The 12,715-nt window shown below is 41.0% G+C and overlaps 1 protein-coding gene across 5 annotated transcripts in view; it reads right to left on the bottom strand.

The window, feature by feature from the left end:
- Window positions 1-606: 606 nt before the first annotated feature.
- Window positions 607-12,715, bottom strand: part of SOBP (sine oculis binding protein homolog) — a 389,000-nt gene continuing 376,891 nt past the window's right edge. For 3 of the 5 annotated variants that reach the window (XM_078648418.1, XM_078648419.1, XM_078648416.1), the window contains one exon: window positions 607-2,364. The gene's annotated coding sequence lies outside the window, so the exon portion shown is untranslated. The remainder of the gene's footprint in view (window positions 2,365-12,715) is intronic. The other 2 variants (XM_078648420.1, XM_078648417.1) reach the window with 1 other exon arrangement.

Here is a 12,715-nt window from a genome sequence, read left to right on the forward strand (position 1 = left end):
TTTTAATGTATATTGAATTAATATACAACTATTGCTGTGCTCATTTCTAAATTAGACGGATAGTGCAAACATGTGGCAGACTGTCATAAGTAACGTTGTTGACAATTAAGTGCCATTGTTGAGCAACATAAACCACAGGCGGAAATTAAGCACTGCCTCTTAGCCTTTTCCCTTTCATACCCTTACCTTGAATCTATCCCTCAGCATTACTCTAGTCTATGCCCATCTCTTAACAGACCAAAACACTAAAATCTAACTCACACCATAAAACTAACTTGAAACCCATTCTTTATCGGTTATTAACCCTAAACTATCCCAAAACCCATCTCTTACCCATGTCATAGCCCTAAACCTGCCCTGACCTTAAACCTATTCCTTATCGCAACACTTCAAATTTACATTTGATATCAATTGCTCACTGAATTGATATTCCAGAGTCCAGAATTTTAGACTATAAACACAGAAAATGTAGACATCTGTTTCTATGAAATCTCACAAAAATGAGAATACATTGAATCTTGCATTTGTCAGTCCTTTCCTAAAGTCTCCTGACTGTCGTGAAGTTAAAAAAAAAAGAAAATGAAAAAAAGATAAAGACAGTCATCATAATTTCCAAAGAGAATCTTTCTTTTTAATCTCGGAAACAAAAGGATCTAGCTGCTGTTTCCACGAAGGGTCAACATATTTGCTAACAACTTTGGAAAATTGACAAAACTTAAAATCAATAATACCAAGCCATCGACTCATTGCCAAGTCCAGATTAATAAATAAGGAGAACTTTGTAAAACAGTCGCTTGTAGTGTTAAGTGAATTTTTACAAAGGAACGGTAGAAATACAGTATATACACAGTACTCAAAGTGCTCCATCGCTAAAATACTCTGGTGAACCTCTGCTATACCCTGCGCACGACCGCGTGAGGGCCAGTCGCAGCCACCTCTTTCAATAGATTTCACTGTGATTCTTAAAAACAGAAGCCTCGCAGAAAGGACACACTCTGCATATTTCAGATTGAATCTCGGCTTCATCCGGAACCAGGAACATGGAACCAGAAGGTCGCTTCATGTGGAGTGCTAAATGGCTACGATCTCTTTGTATTTGTTCAAACGAGATACACCACATAATTCCGGCTTCCTGGTTCGGCTGCTGCACCTATGTGCTCTGGTGTTCTTTCAGACTCCTGGCTACAACTATACAAGTGCACACAATTAAGTTCTACCCTGTTATCCTCCGCCCAGCGACTGAGGATCGAATTGCACATGTCTCTTAACCATGACAGGAGAAAGCAAACAGTGGGCCTAGATCTCAGGGGAGGGGAGGTCCTCGCTCACGTTGCCCCTCCCCTTGGCACACAGTTGTCAGTGGCTCATCTATACCACTCGAATTATCATGAAAGGGAGCTGCACATGGAAAGATTGCCTCACTGACTTCCCGGATCAGTGAAATCCATCATGGCGTGAAATTTCATCCACGTTTCTTGTGATGCCCAGCAAGTCTCTCCTCCTTGGATTCTTATACACCTTACAGGACTTTTGGTCTTCAGTTAAACACTCCTAGCTCTGTTCACAAATGGGGAGTCTTTCTAGGTGGGGGTGGGAGGGAGAGGAGTTGTTTGAAATGAAAGCCGAGAAGGATAAACATTTACTGTGTTCTCTTGGCATACAGTCTTTACAAAACCACAGTATAAACTATTCATGCTGCTTCTTGCTTCAGACGAACCAGAAAAAAGTCAAATCCATACGAGTTTAACACTGAAAATATGGCATTAGGATAAAGGTGGCCTTAGTAAAAATAACAAAAATGTATATTAGCCAATAAAATATTGAAAATGTTTTTTTAAAAGTGCATCCTGGGTAGGACAGAGAGATGATCTGAAGCGATATTTCTCCAGTATACCCCCGTTCCCACATTTAACATCTGTACAGGTCTCAAACCTCACAATGCCGATTCGTAGTGTAGCAGCAAAACCACAGCTTTTTCTTAAAAAAAAAGACAAAGGAAATCCACAATCTTGTCCAGTCAAACTTCTAAACCATGAAGACACAGCGGAATTGCATCAACGTTGGTCCATATGTTGGTAAGTACAAGGGTAAGGAACAAGAGAGCAACAGACGGGTTCCTTCCGAGGAGAGGTGTCAAAGAGCAAAGGCTGGAGGAATGGGATGCTTCCACTGGCAGAAGAGGCCTTTGATACTGATAAGTCTGTCACTTCATTGCAGTAAAGAAAATATGGAAGATAGAGCGGGTCCTTCACGCCTTGCGCTAGTCGGTGATACAGAGGGGTCAGACAGCTGGTGCAATCTGGAGATGTGATATGGTTTGTGCTGCTCCCTTTCCTGTCCAGGGTACCCTGTCAGTCACCATTCCTGTCAGATATATGAAAGGACAGAGTTAGAATAGGTCAGAAGCAGAAAGCATTTGACAGGGATGTTATAACAATGCAACATTAACTTAATTAGTATCACAAAGATTATACTCCAGTCTAGGCATTAATGGATAAATAAATGGATGCACACATTCTCAGATCAATCTATATAGCAATTTTGGCTAGTTAATTTTGTGGATATGACCAGTAATACCAGTTTTAGCAGCAACAGAACCTTCGGCTAAATTTGGATTTTGGTTTGTAACATTGAGAGTAACCAAGAGCAAAGGAATGCCAGAGAAATTTTGAAAATTATCTCCCATTATAACAACCGCATATCCTGGTAACTCCAGAGATGTTGTAAGGGAACCATGTGTGTTTTCTACTGTGCTCCAGTTCCTTTATGTTCGCAATGAGGAGCTAATAAGGACTTCAAGTGACCTCAATAGAAAAGAATTCTCATTGCGGAGATTCCGCCCGAGTGCAAAGACTCCCCCATGACTGTGTGGCTCTATGGGGCCGGGGGATTCGACAGATGGCCACAAGGGAAAATTAAAGAAATAATTAATTATGCCTTGTCGTCTGTCGAAATCGGCCCCTACCCGGCCCCCACCGCTCTTACCTTCACAGGCCACGGCTGTACTGATGACGAGGGTTGACTGAAAGACCCATTAAGTAAGTATCTTCTATATATAATTTTAGTAAAATCAAAAGGCCTTGGCTAAGCCACACCTAAAAATTGTATTGATGAAAAATGGAAGACCTTGAAGGGTTTCTCATAAAAGGCGACCTAGTGCATTAGGTGCTCATGCTTTGGTTTCGGCCAGGGAAATTCCTCTCTGTCCAGTGTTGATGGTTATGACAACACCTTATATCTACTGCAATGCGCCAAAGTCATTTACAAAGCGATCTGAGATTTAAATTTTAACCCATTAGATGCCCTTAGTGACCCTTGGGTATTCATTTGTTACATCACCCGGTGACTCAAGCTGTCTTCACAGCCCCATAATTCTGGTTTCATGTTGCCTGTGATTTAGTAACATAATTTTCTGTGATTAGTCGATATAGCGACTAAATGCAAAATTGCGATGCAAAACAAAATACTCAAATACATTCCTTAAGAAATCAATGCATTTCACACTCTTCTGCAGTTATTTGTGACAGAGTTGTGTTCTGAGAAAGACACTGACTGCGACTAAAAGTATGTGAGAAAGCAGTTCACTCATTCGTTCATCGTATGTGACTTTGCGATATTATAGCATGTATGTGAAATTGCAAGTACTCCAGATTTCAGATTTTCAGAAACTGAGTGGATTTTTTTTGCATAATATTGCCTGAGCATTAAGCATAAATAATATTTAACTGAGAAACATGTTACTTATAATATCATTAATTAAGACCTCAATCTATCAAGTGAACAATTCATAGCTTTCAATTACAATGCGATCAGCCAACCAGGAAGCATCAATTATCACTACTCAAAACAAGATCCACTTGCTGAGATTTTTCTTTTAGATTCTAAAATATACAAATGCTCTAAAAAAAGCGTCTTATTCAGTCAATGAATAAATAGGTAACTAATAAAAACTGTTAACTGTAGTTATGGATTTCGCCAGATATCACCCCATACTCGCCTGCGCCCTATCTAGAGTGCAAAAAGGCCCTATACAATTTTACGTGCAGACTGGATATGCGCCCATTTTTTGTGAATATCCTGCATCGGTTAATCTCTAAATAAGGTCCTGCCCATGTCCCCACCCCCTGACTCCAATCTCTGCCTTGGCCCTGTGGAGTAGGGCTGTCCAACACAGGTTCAGGAGGGCAGATACATGCCAGAATGTCAGGATATCCTCAAAATAATCAATTCAGATGTAGCAAATGTCAAGATTGGTTATTTACCTAGTGAGTGGTTAGCTTGAAAATATAGTATGATCAGGCCAATCTTAAGCTCTGTTTGACTGCCCTAACATACATGAAGTGAGGCCTGGCAGGAGTGTTCATTTGCACATTAACTCTACAATCTAGAGGTTCCTATCTGTGATAGTCAATCTCTTGCCCGCCCCCTTCATCCTCGCCAACGCCACAGTCCGCATCTGTTTCTCTCAAGAAGTATCAAGAAACAATGTGCTTCAGATACAAGTACCCCCTCAGTCCTCCACAGGTTTGAGGTGCCAGACATGGCATAGGTGTCGCGGGCGCCCTCGTGGAGATAGATGGTCCTGCTGATAGGCCTACCGAACACACACACACACAGGGTCATGTAATGCGGCAGTAAGACCACGTGCGGTCTACCTCCATTTATTTCATAGCCTCTGGCCACGCCTCACCAGGGGATGTACTTGGTGCATATCCAGATGAGGGGAGGTTGAGCAAGTCTGTGTGGCTCACTACATCAGGCACTGGTTTCCGTTGGGGCAAGTCTCCAATGCTGAATGTAAAATTCAGCTCAAATTCATGTCAATGAGCAAATAAATTGCAAACAAAGCACAAAAGTTTGCAAGTCCTTTATTTTAAATACTTTGGATCGTGAAATGTTGCTTTGTTTTATGAATATGATATCACTACTTTTCAAATATAGCTTAATGCGGTTTTACCATCTATAAAAGTCATCAAGCTTACTGTCAATAGATTCCTTCCTCAAACATGAACCAGAAGCAGCATTCCGCAGGTTGTAAGCCAGTCGAAAAATGAAAGTAATTTTATGGTTTTCCTACAGGCCTCAGAGGCCATCATGTTGTGCATGCTAAGGATAGCGCTGGGTGTTTTGGCTCACAGTTAGCAATCTCAAAATACTAGCCTTCCAAGGGATCACTCCACTGGGAACATGTTGAGCTGTGAATGGGAGTCAGCAGCAGTGCAATGAGAGTTTACCATGTTTTACATTTTAATACTTTGCAAGTGTGAACATTCAACCTTGTCTACTGGCCCAGATATTACTGCTAATGTATCAGACGATGGCTGCACAACTTGCTTGACTGAGGAAAATTATCGTACATAGCACTTCCCACAAGTTTTTTTGCAGGTATCCCATGCCTCTACTGCAGCATTATGTTCCCCTTACATTATTTTCTACTTTGCCTCAACAGTTCTGCTATCTTTGTATACTATTAGAGAGCTAATCGTGAAGGGGCGGCAGCTAGCTTATGAGCAATCAAAGCCTCCACAGAGGGCAAGAGCAGTGGTTAATTTGTGAAAAAATAAGTGCTGGAGCTCTCGCCAGGATGCAGCTTGCATCAGCCCAGAACTAACGACTAATCATAGAACCCTACAAACGGGGGGAGGATGTAGGGTAACGGCCACAGCTGCCGACTTTGGAGCTTGGGAACCAGTTTTGAGTCTCGGCGTAGGCTCGACATCCTGTGATGCTGGACAAATCACTTAATCTCTCCCTGCCTACAAAAAATAAATGTGCCCTTAACTGGTGCTCATGAAAAGCGGTTCAAGTTAACGCTCTTAGAGGTAGTGTTGATGATTAAGTGCCGATCACCGGAAAGCACTGGCTCAAATTAAGCACTGGGAAAGAGTACAGTTTTTTGGGTGACTGAATTACAATGAGTTTTCCAGACTTTAGTGTAATAAGTTTGGGCCAGGAGTCAATACCTAAGGGCCCACATTTTAATATAATCAGCAAAGGACTCAGATGCATGCTCCAAAATAATTGTCACCTAGCACCATATTTTTAGGTACATTCACTTTGTTAGATTTTTTACAGTAACTAAAAGGAATTTCTAGGTTGATACATGGTCTTTAGCAAAGGTTTCAATTCATACTTCAATTGTTAGAGAAACAAGCTTGTTAGTCAGTACAGGAACTAGATCGCCTGTAAATTCCATTTGGTGAACAAGTATATCAATTAGGTTAAAAGCCAATATACAGCAGTGGCTGGAAAAAGTACACACATTGATCAGGATAAGATGAAGCCCAAGGCACCTTCTACAGAGATGCTGCGCTCACAGGTCTTGAGAAGCTTTCTGAAAACATCAGGAAAGAACATTGCCAAATGAATCGCAAAAAGGGGGCCTGATAGGGGGACAGGTAATGGTACTTACCTTGACTTCTGCGACCATATCAGTGACAGCTCAATGTAGTGCGTCTCCGCGATCACTTTGAGTGCTATGATTTTGAGGTTCTAAACTACGAGCCAACGCCCTACACCCAATGCTATTGTTAACAAGCACAGCATGATAATATTTGAGCACTGGAGAGACACCAGGGACATAGTGAGAAACGCTACTGGCACAGTAAGTAGGTGAAAAGTTGTTCAAGCACCCATAAGTGAGGCATAAGATTTTGAATTGGACTGTGGTATTAACAGGTCTTCACTGAAGAGTAAAAGTGAGGTGATCCCTTATGGTGAGATGTGAACTCAGGAGACTGGTTGCATTCTGACCTGCACGCAGACAGACCTATATACAAGGCACATCAATACCGAATGAACGGAATCTGTCAATGTAAGTTCAATGTTGCGCAACCTGAAGAGACCAGATGTTTTAATACTTACTGCCAAGGTCAAACTGCCAAAGCAACCTGCACTCTTCCTTGCAGTGTCATTCCTGCGAATGAACATCCATTCATGACAGTACTCAGTGCCCCATGGTGTCCAAGGAGGTATAAGCGTCTCACAGCCACACAGAACACAAAACCTACATGTCATAACATAGGAGGACCCTACTTGGATGCTGAGGATTTGCTTCAAGTTCAACACCCTGTTTGGATTTCTGATGGAGCCACTGACACAGCACCTTTTTAGGAGATACATGAAAGAGGCTCAGGATCAGAGAGTGTAGATTGGTCTGAATCACACGTTCCTGATTCATCTCAGTGATAGACTGAACTCAGCCATAACATAAAAGAAGTAAAAAGCCCCTAGGAACAAGAGTTGGCCTAGAAAGACCGCAGGTCCTTTACTCATTTTGATCTTCCAGCTGAAGGATGAATTCCACTCTCAGCTGAACTTACTGGCAGCAGTGACCATGAATGTCCAAGGATTCTGGTAGTGGGATTGTCCAATGAGTCTTGTAATGGTACCAGTGCAGTTTACACCATTCCGTGCACTAATATGTATTCTCTGAAAGTTTGTCCTGCCATGGACTCACTGGAGTGCACTCAGCATGAAGCTGTATCTTCTGTCAGTGATGTTCCACACTTGGAAGCTGCCACTTGAATGCATTCTGGTCTGTCTAGTGACCACACGACTACTAGCAGTGCCATTGATCGAATCGTACTGATTTAGATCAACATGTTTCAGCCTTTGACCAAAAAGTGTTGGGCTTTCTTCAGGATCTAGTGTCTGCTACTGCTGTGCAAGTGATATCTAAAACAAACTGAGAACAAACGTGTTGATAACCATAACCAATATGTTGGTAAGTTACGTAAAATACTAGATCAGAGATCCTGATTAACCAGATGGTTGGATGCACTGGTGGTACCTGCAAAAGTCAGGTACAGTACCCTAGCAGTCCTTAGCAAGAATGCTTAAGGTGCAAGTGCATCTTCAACCACTCCATAAGCTGGAACACGGCTACTCGCTGTGGGGGGACAGGACAGTCTTGCTTAGGACAGCTGGGGTACTGAACCTGACTTTTGTAGGTAACACTGGTGCATTCAACTATCTGTTTTTCTTGTGTTCAGTGATTATTCTGGTGAAGTCACCATCGCTGGTCTCTAAACATCCTCTGGCCTCTCTCTTGTGTATGTACGCAATGACATTTTTAAATACCAGTTAGGAACCCCTCTTATAAGGGGTGTCTGCTGGGCGCCACATGAAGGAAAAAGGGTCGTGGTAAAAAATCTAATATCTGATTCCTGGCAGCACAGCTGTTTAATGTAATTTTCTACATTGATCACCAAAAACCTTAGCTATCATTTAAAGAGGACTCTCAGACCAAAGCCACTGGAATTGTGTCAGGCGAGGACCAAATTATGCAGTAGTCTTGTGTAAGTTATGAGGCAAGAAAAGGTAAATTATGCAGTATAATAAGGTACTTTCTGTGGCTGTATTACTTTACCATTTTGTTATTTTTACACTTGTTAACACTGTATGGGCAAATGCTTCACTTCAATAGTATCATTGTAACTCCTAGCTACCGCAATCAGCAACTGAAAGGCGACTTGACACTGTGGCATAGGCTCTTCCTTTTATGTTCAGCCTCTTTTTTTTGATTCATCATTTGTGATCCTACTCGAGGCATGATTGTTTAAATCAATTGACAAATTAATTTGTTCATTGTGCTAATCTAATCTATCATTATTTCTGGTGTATCTTGGTCTTAGTGACCCGTATTTTAGTTTCTAAACTTTCACTATCCCAGCACTACCCTTCCTTTTCCTTTAGGGGCATTATATGTGATTTACTGCATATTTATCTTTATGAATGAATTTTGTATGATACACGTTGTGATTAAAAACAATGTTGTTATAAGTCATTTGTGTATGCACATATTTGTTGTCTTGATTGCGTTAATTGTGTGTCTATCTGGGACCGTTTTGTCTGTATCAATAGTCCGCCCAGGTCCCAGTGACTTCTTGGGTTAACCCGTGTTTTTGTAGCACTGCCACTGTGCGGCAACATGTATGTGAGGCAGCGTTTTAGTCACTTTTAATCCGTATGAGCAAGAAACATCTTTTTTTGTTAAAATCTGCAAATTATGCAAAAGATAATGGGTTATGTGGCTAGTGTGGAAAATTCATAATCATGTGGAAAAAGCCACTGTCACAGTATTGCATAATTCCTGTGGCACTTATTTTAGACAATATTTTCAAGGTGCTATTCAAATAACCAGGTTAGGGTGATCTTAGCGATCTTAGCCCATCAGAAAGGTTTGGCTTTTACAGGAGAACACCCTACCTTTTGGGTTCTGGAACCAGAGTTATTCACGGTTAGGCGATGCAGTGTTGTTTGAGGAGTAGCTGCACGCTTCGACACTTTTTTTTTTTTAAACTGCATCATCTGAATTCTTCTCCAGGTAATTTTGCTTGCCTCCTCTCTTGGACCTTGAAAATTCACCCAAGCAACCACAAAGTACCGTTAGGGGCGTGCTAATCTCTGTTTCATCGGTGAACTTTTGTGAAGCTCCCATTTTTTTGCTGTTCACTAAATCTGCCTCATTTCTTAATTTCCAGAGAAGATATTTCCACACTTCAAAATCATTTTAATTGCTTAAAACAATAATTTCCGATCGACCCAATCTGAAAAATGTTTGCAAAACTTTTCTGTGCAAGTGCACTTTCCGCAAAACCTTTGAATGCGCAATAGCAAATGCTTGCAGCACTACTTTCAGAAAGTTTACATTTTGCTGTCATTGTCTATGCACTATGGCATTGTAAAGTAGAACATTAAGGTCCTCATCATGAGTGGTTTATTAATTCTGATGGGCCCAGGTAGGCGTTATATTATGTGTTGAGTGCAGTAATTTGTAAAAGAAAATAAGTGCCGGGGCCCTCATCAGGAGGCCGCTGCAGCTTGTACCACCAACTGCCCCTGCCAGCACTGCCAATGACAGTTCCTACACAACTACTAACCAACACACTGCAAGGGTGTGACAATTCAGACCGTATGAGGCCCCCAAAAATATAAGAATGGATTGGGTGGCAGGCATTAGTTCTTTTTATGTATATTGAATTTATAAACAACTGTTGTTCAGCTCATCTCTAAATTACACAAACAGCGCCACCATGTGGCATCTGTTATAAGTGCCGTTGTTGACAATTAAGTGCAGGTGCAGAGCAATGAAAACCACTGGCTCAAATTAAGCACTGGTTCAGTGGGAACACCACTGTTCAGTGGATTCCGCCCAGAGTTTACGTGCTACAAGCAGGCAAAGGCTCTTGTGGAACACTGGGGAAACAGGTGGAAATCGGCTAAATAAATCTGATTTACATTTGTTAATCCCCCAAAAATTAAAATCCACATTATTTTTTTCTCAAAAATTATTGGGACTGCTGCTAAAAGTAAATCGAGGGAAATAACATTAATTTTTAAGACCTATTTTAATGAGGGCTTACTTGATTTAAACAAACTATATCTTATGCAGAACCATTTTTATTGTTAAATAAGGAGCGGTGTGCCAGAAACTGTTTCAACAGTCACAATTTTCACATGCAAATGGTAAAGTAAAAAACGTTTCAAAGTTCCTAAAATGTCCGTAGACCTTGAAAAATGTTACATAGAATACCCTGCAGATTTGCACAGTCCTGTGTGCTCTGTGCCAATCTTTGGTGTAATAAACTTTCCCAAATCTCAACACAAGATAACACCAATATTAAAGTTTAATTAACTGTTACTCTCTAGCATTGGATAAGTGCTGCGCTCTATGAGCTGAATTCACTCCGTGCCTCTTAGCAGTAGTATATGCAGCCACATTAACCAACTTTAATGCACGTATTTGCACAGGGATCTGAATTACGAGTTGTGTGATAATTTTTCAGACCATTGCAGTTTTTTCCTGATAAGATTCCCGGAGGTCAAACCTTTCTGAATGTATCTTGGGAAATGGCCCCAGAAAAGGCACAAAAAAAAAGAATTTAGTGTGTTAAATATCGATTCTGCAAGTTATGCCTCATTTGCAAGCTAAAAACTTGAAATCGGAGGTATTTATCACAAGCGGTAAATAACTCACCCGTTGTAACCGTATTTTACCAGGTTTGGAATATATATCACCATATTCCACTTAACTTGTAATGAGTGCTTTGTTGGCAATGAATCCCTTTCAAAGCCTGAACAGTCTTTTTAATATTTGCATTTTCCCGAGTCCACCCTCCATTTTCATAAAAGATGTTGGGATTGATTAGGGCACAATAGCTACACCCTCTTCTCAGCCATGCACAGAACAATGTTAACATTTCATACTGTAAGTACATCAGTTGCACACACCTTCATTTTTTTACACCAGCGTTCCACACCAAATTTCTGATTCTCAACAAACAAGTACTGCATGCCAACTTTCCACCTCCTTCCACCGAGGTAGTGGTTGTAATAAAAAAAAACATAAAGCATCAGCATTGCCAGTATGTCTGGCGCCGGCAAGCCTGGGATGTTTTTTAGTTTTTTTTTTTTTTTGCAAACATATGCAGTGTACATTAAAAGTTAAAAAGTAACAAAAGGTAGAAATGAGGCCATCTAACTGTGGCTTTGAATATATTTGCAAACAATATATAATAAAAATGAGTCATCGCAGAAATACATTACATTAAAGAAACAGGAAATGGAAACAGGAATACCTGCACTGGCAGTGAAGGGCACTCACTACCTTGGAGGTGGCTGCGCACAGTGAAAACGCCATCACTCACCGCAAACAGAGAGAATGACTGACATGGGCTGACCCATTGCTCCATACTGTGAACTGCTGAGGCAAAGTGTGAATGACAGTCCAGAGGACCAATGGATGAAGAGAGCTGCTGAAAACTCTTTAGGTGTATTTACGTATTTTTATCATGAATTTTATTGAAAACATAAAGCTGACAAGACAGTGAATACTGTCCCTGTGCCACATCTAACTAACCATGCCTGCCTGTTCAATAGTAGCATGTTATAGGTTTACAAAAATTAAAGCTTGCAAACGCCCAACACCATATTCTCAATTTGCATATGCTAACCTATATATAGATTATGTAAATGAATTGGGTACATCACAGAAATGTCAAAATGGCATCTTTTTTTGTCGATCCCTACAGTAACTATGCTTAAGAGAGATGAGTCTAACATGAGTTTCGCTTATTTGTTTCTTTTTTAAATAAATTAGCAAACATACTCCTTGATTCATGGGTTTGGGACCTACTAGGCAAGTAGATGTCATCATCCATGGAAGGCTGCTTTCTTTAGCACACAAAAACAAAGCAGATAGTTAAAATGCTCACGTTAATGTCAACCACTGGAACTTTATTCAGGTATTCAAGGCCTCGTTCCAGTCCAACGTTTCTTTGCCCGCTGGGCCACTACAGACTTAGACCAACCATATGCAAATCAATTTTTGCCCGACTCAACAGGTAGAGTCAAGTCCTAACTGCTAGGGCACGTCCTGTCTGCACAGGAACACAACAGACTCCAGCCATGCTTGGCCTTGTTGGGACTCATAATTGAGGCGCAGCTTGAGTTCACTGGCACAACGAGCTAAGTACCCCACATCTGGGCCTATATGTGACACGTAAGGTATCCCGCTGAGAAGAAAAAAAGGGATGGATGAAATAGTTGAGTGAATTTCAGCCATTTGTAAATACTCTCCAGCAGGTCATGTCCCTGTTCAAGTAAGGGCACCCACCCCTTCATGAATAATCATGACTTGGGTATGTGTCTATCTTATTACGAGTACAGGAGTACAATAGATACACTCTCGCAAAACGCATAACGCGTATTA

Source organism: Lissotriton helveticus, chromosome 6, assembly GCF_964261635.1.
Source record: "Lissotriton helveticus chromosome 6, aLisHel1.1, whole genome shotgun sequence".
In the NCBI taxonomy this organism is placed as follows: domain Eukaryota; kingdom Metazoa; phylum Chordata; class Amphibia; order Caudata; family Salamandridae; genus Lissotriton; species Lissotriton helveticus.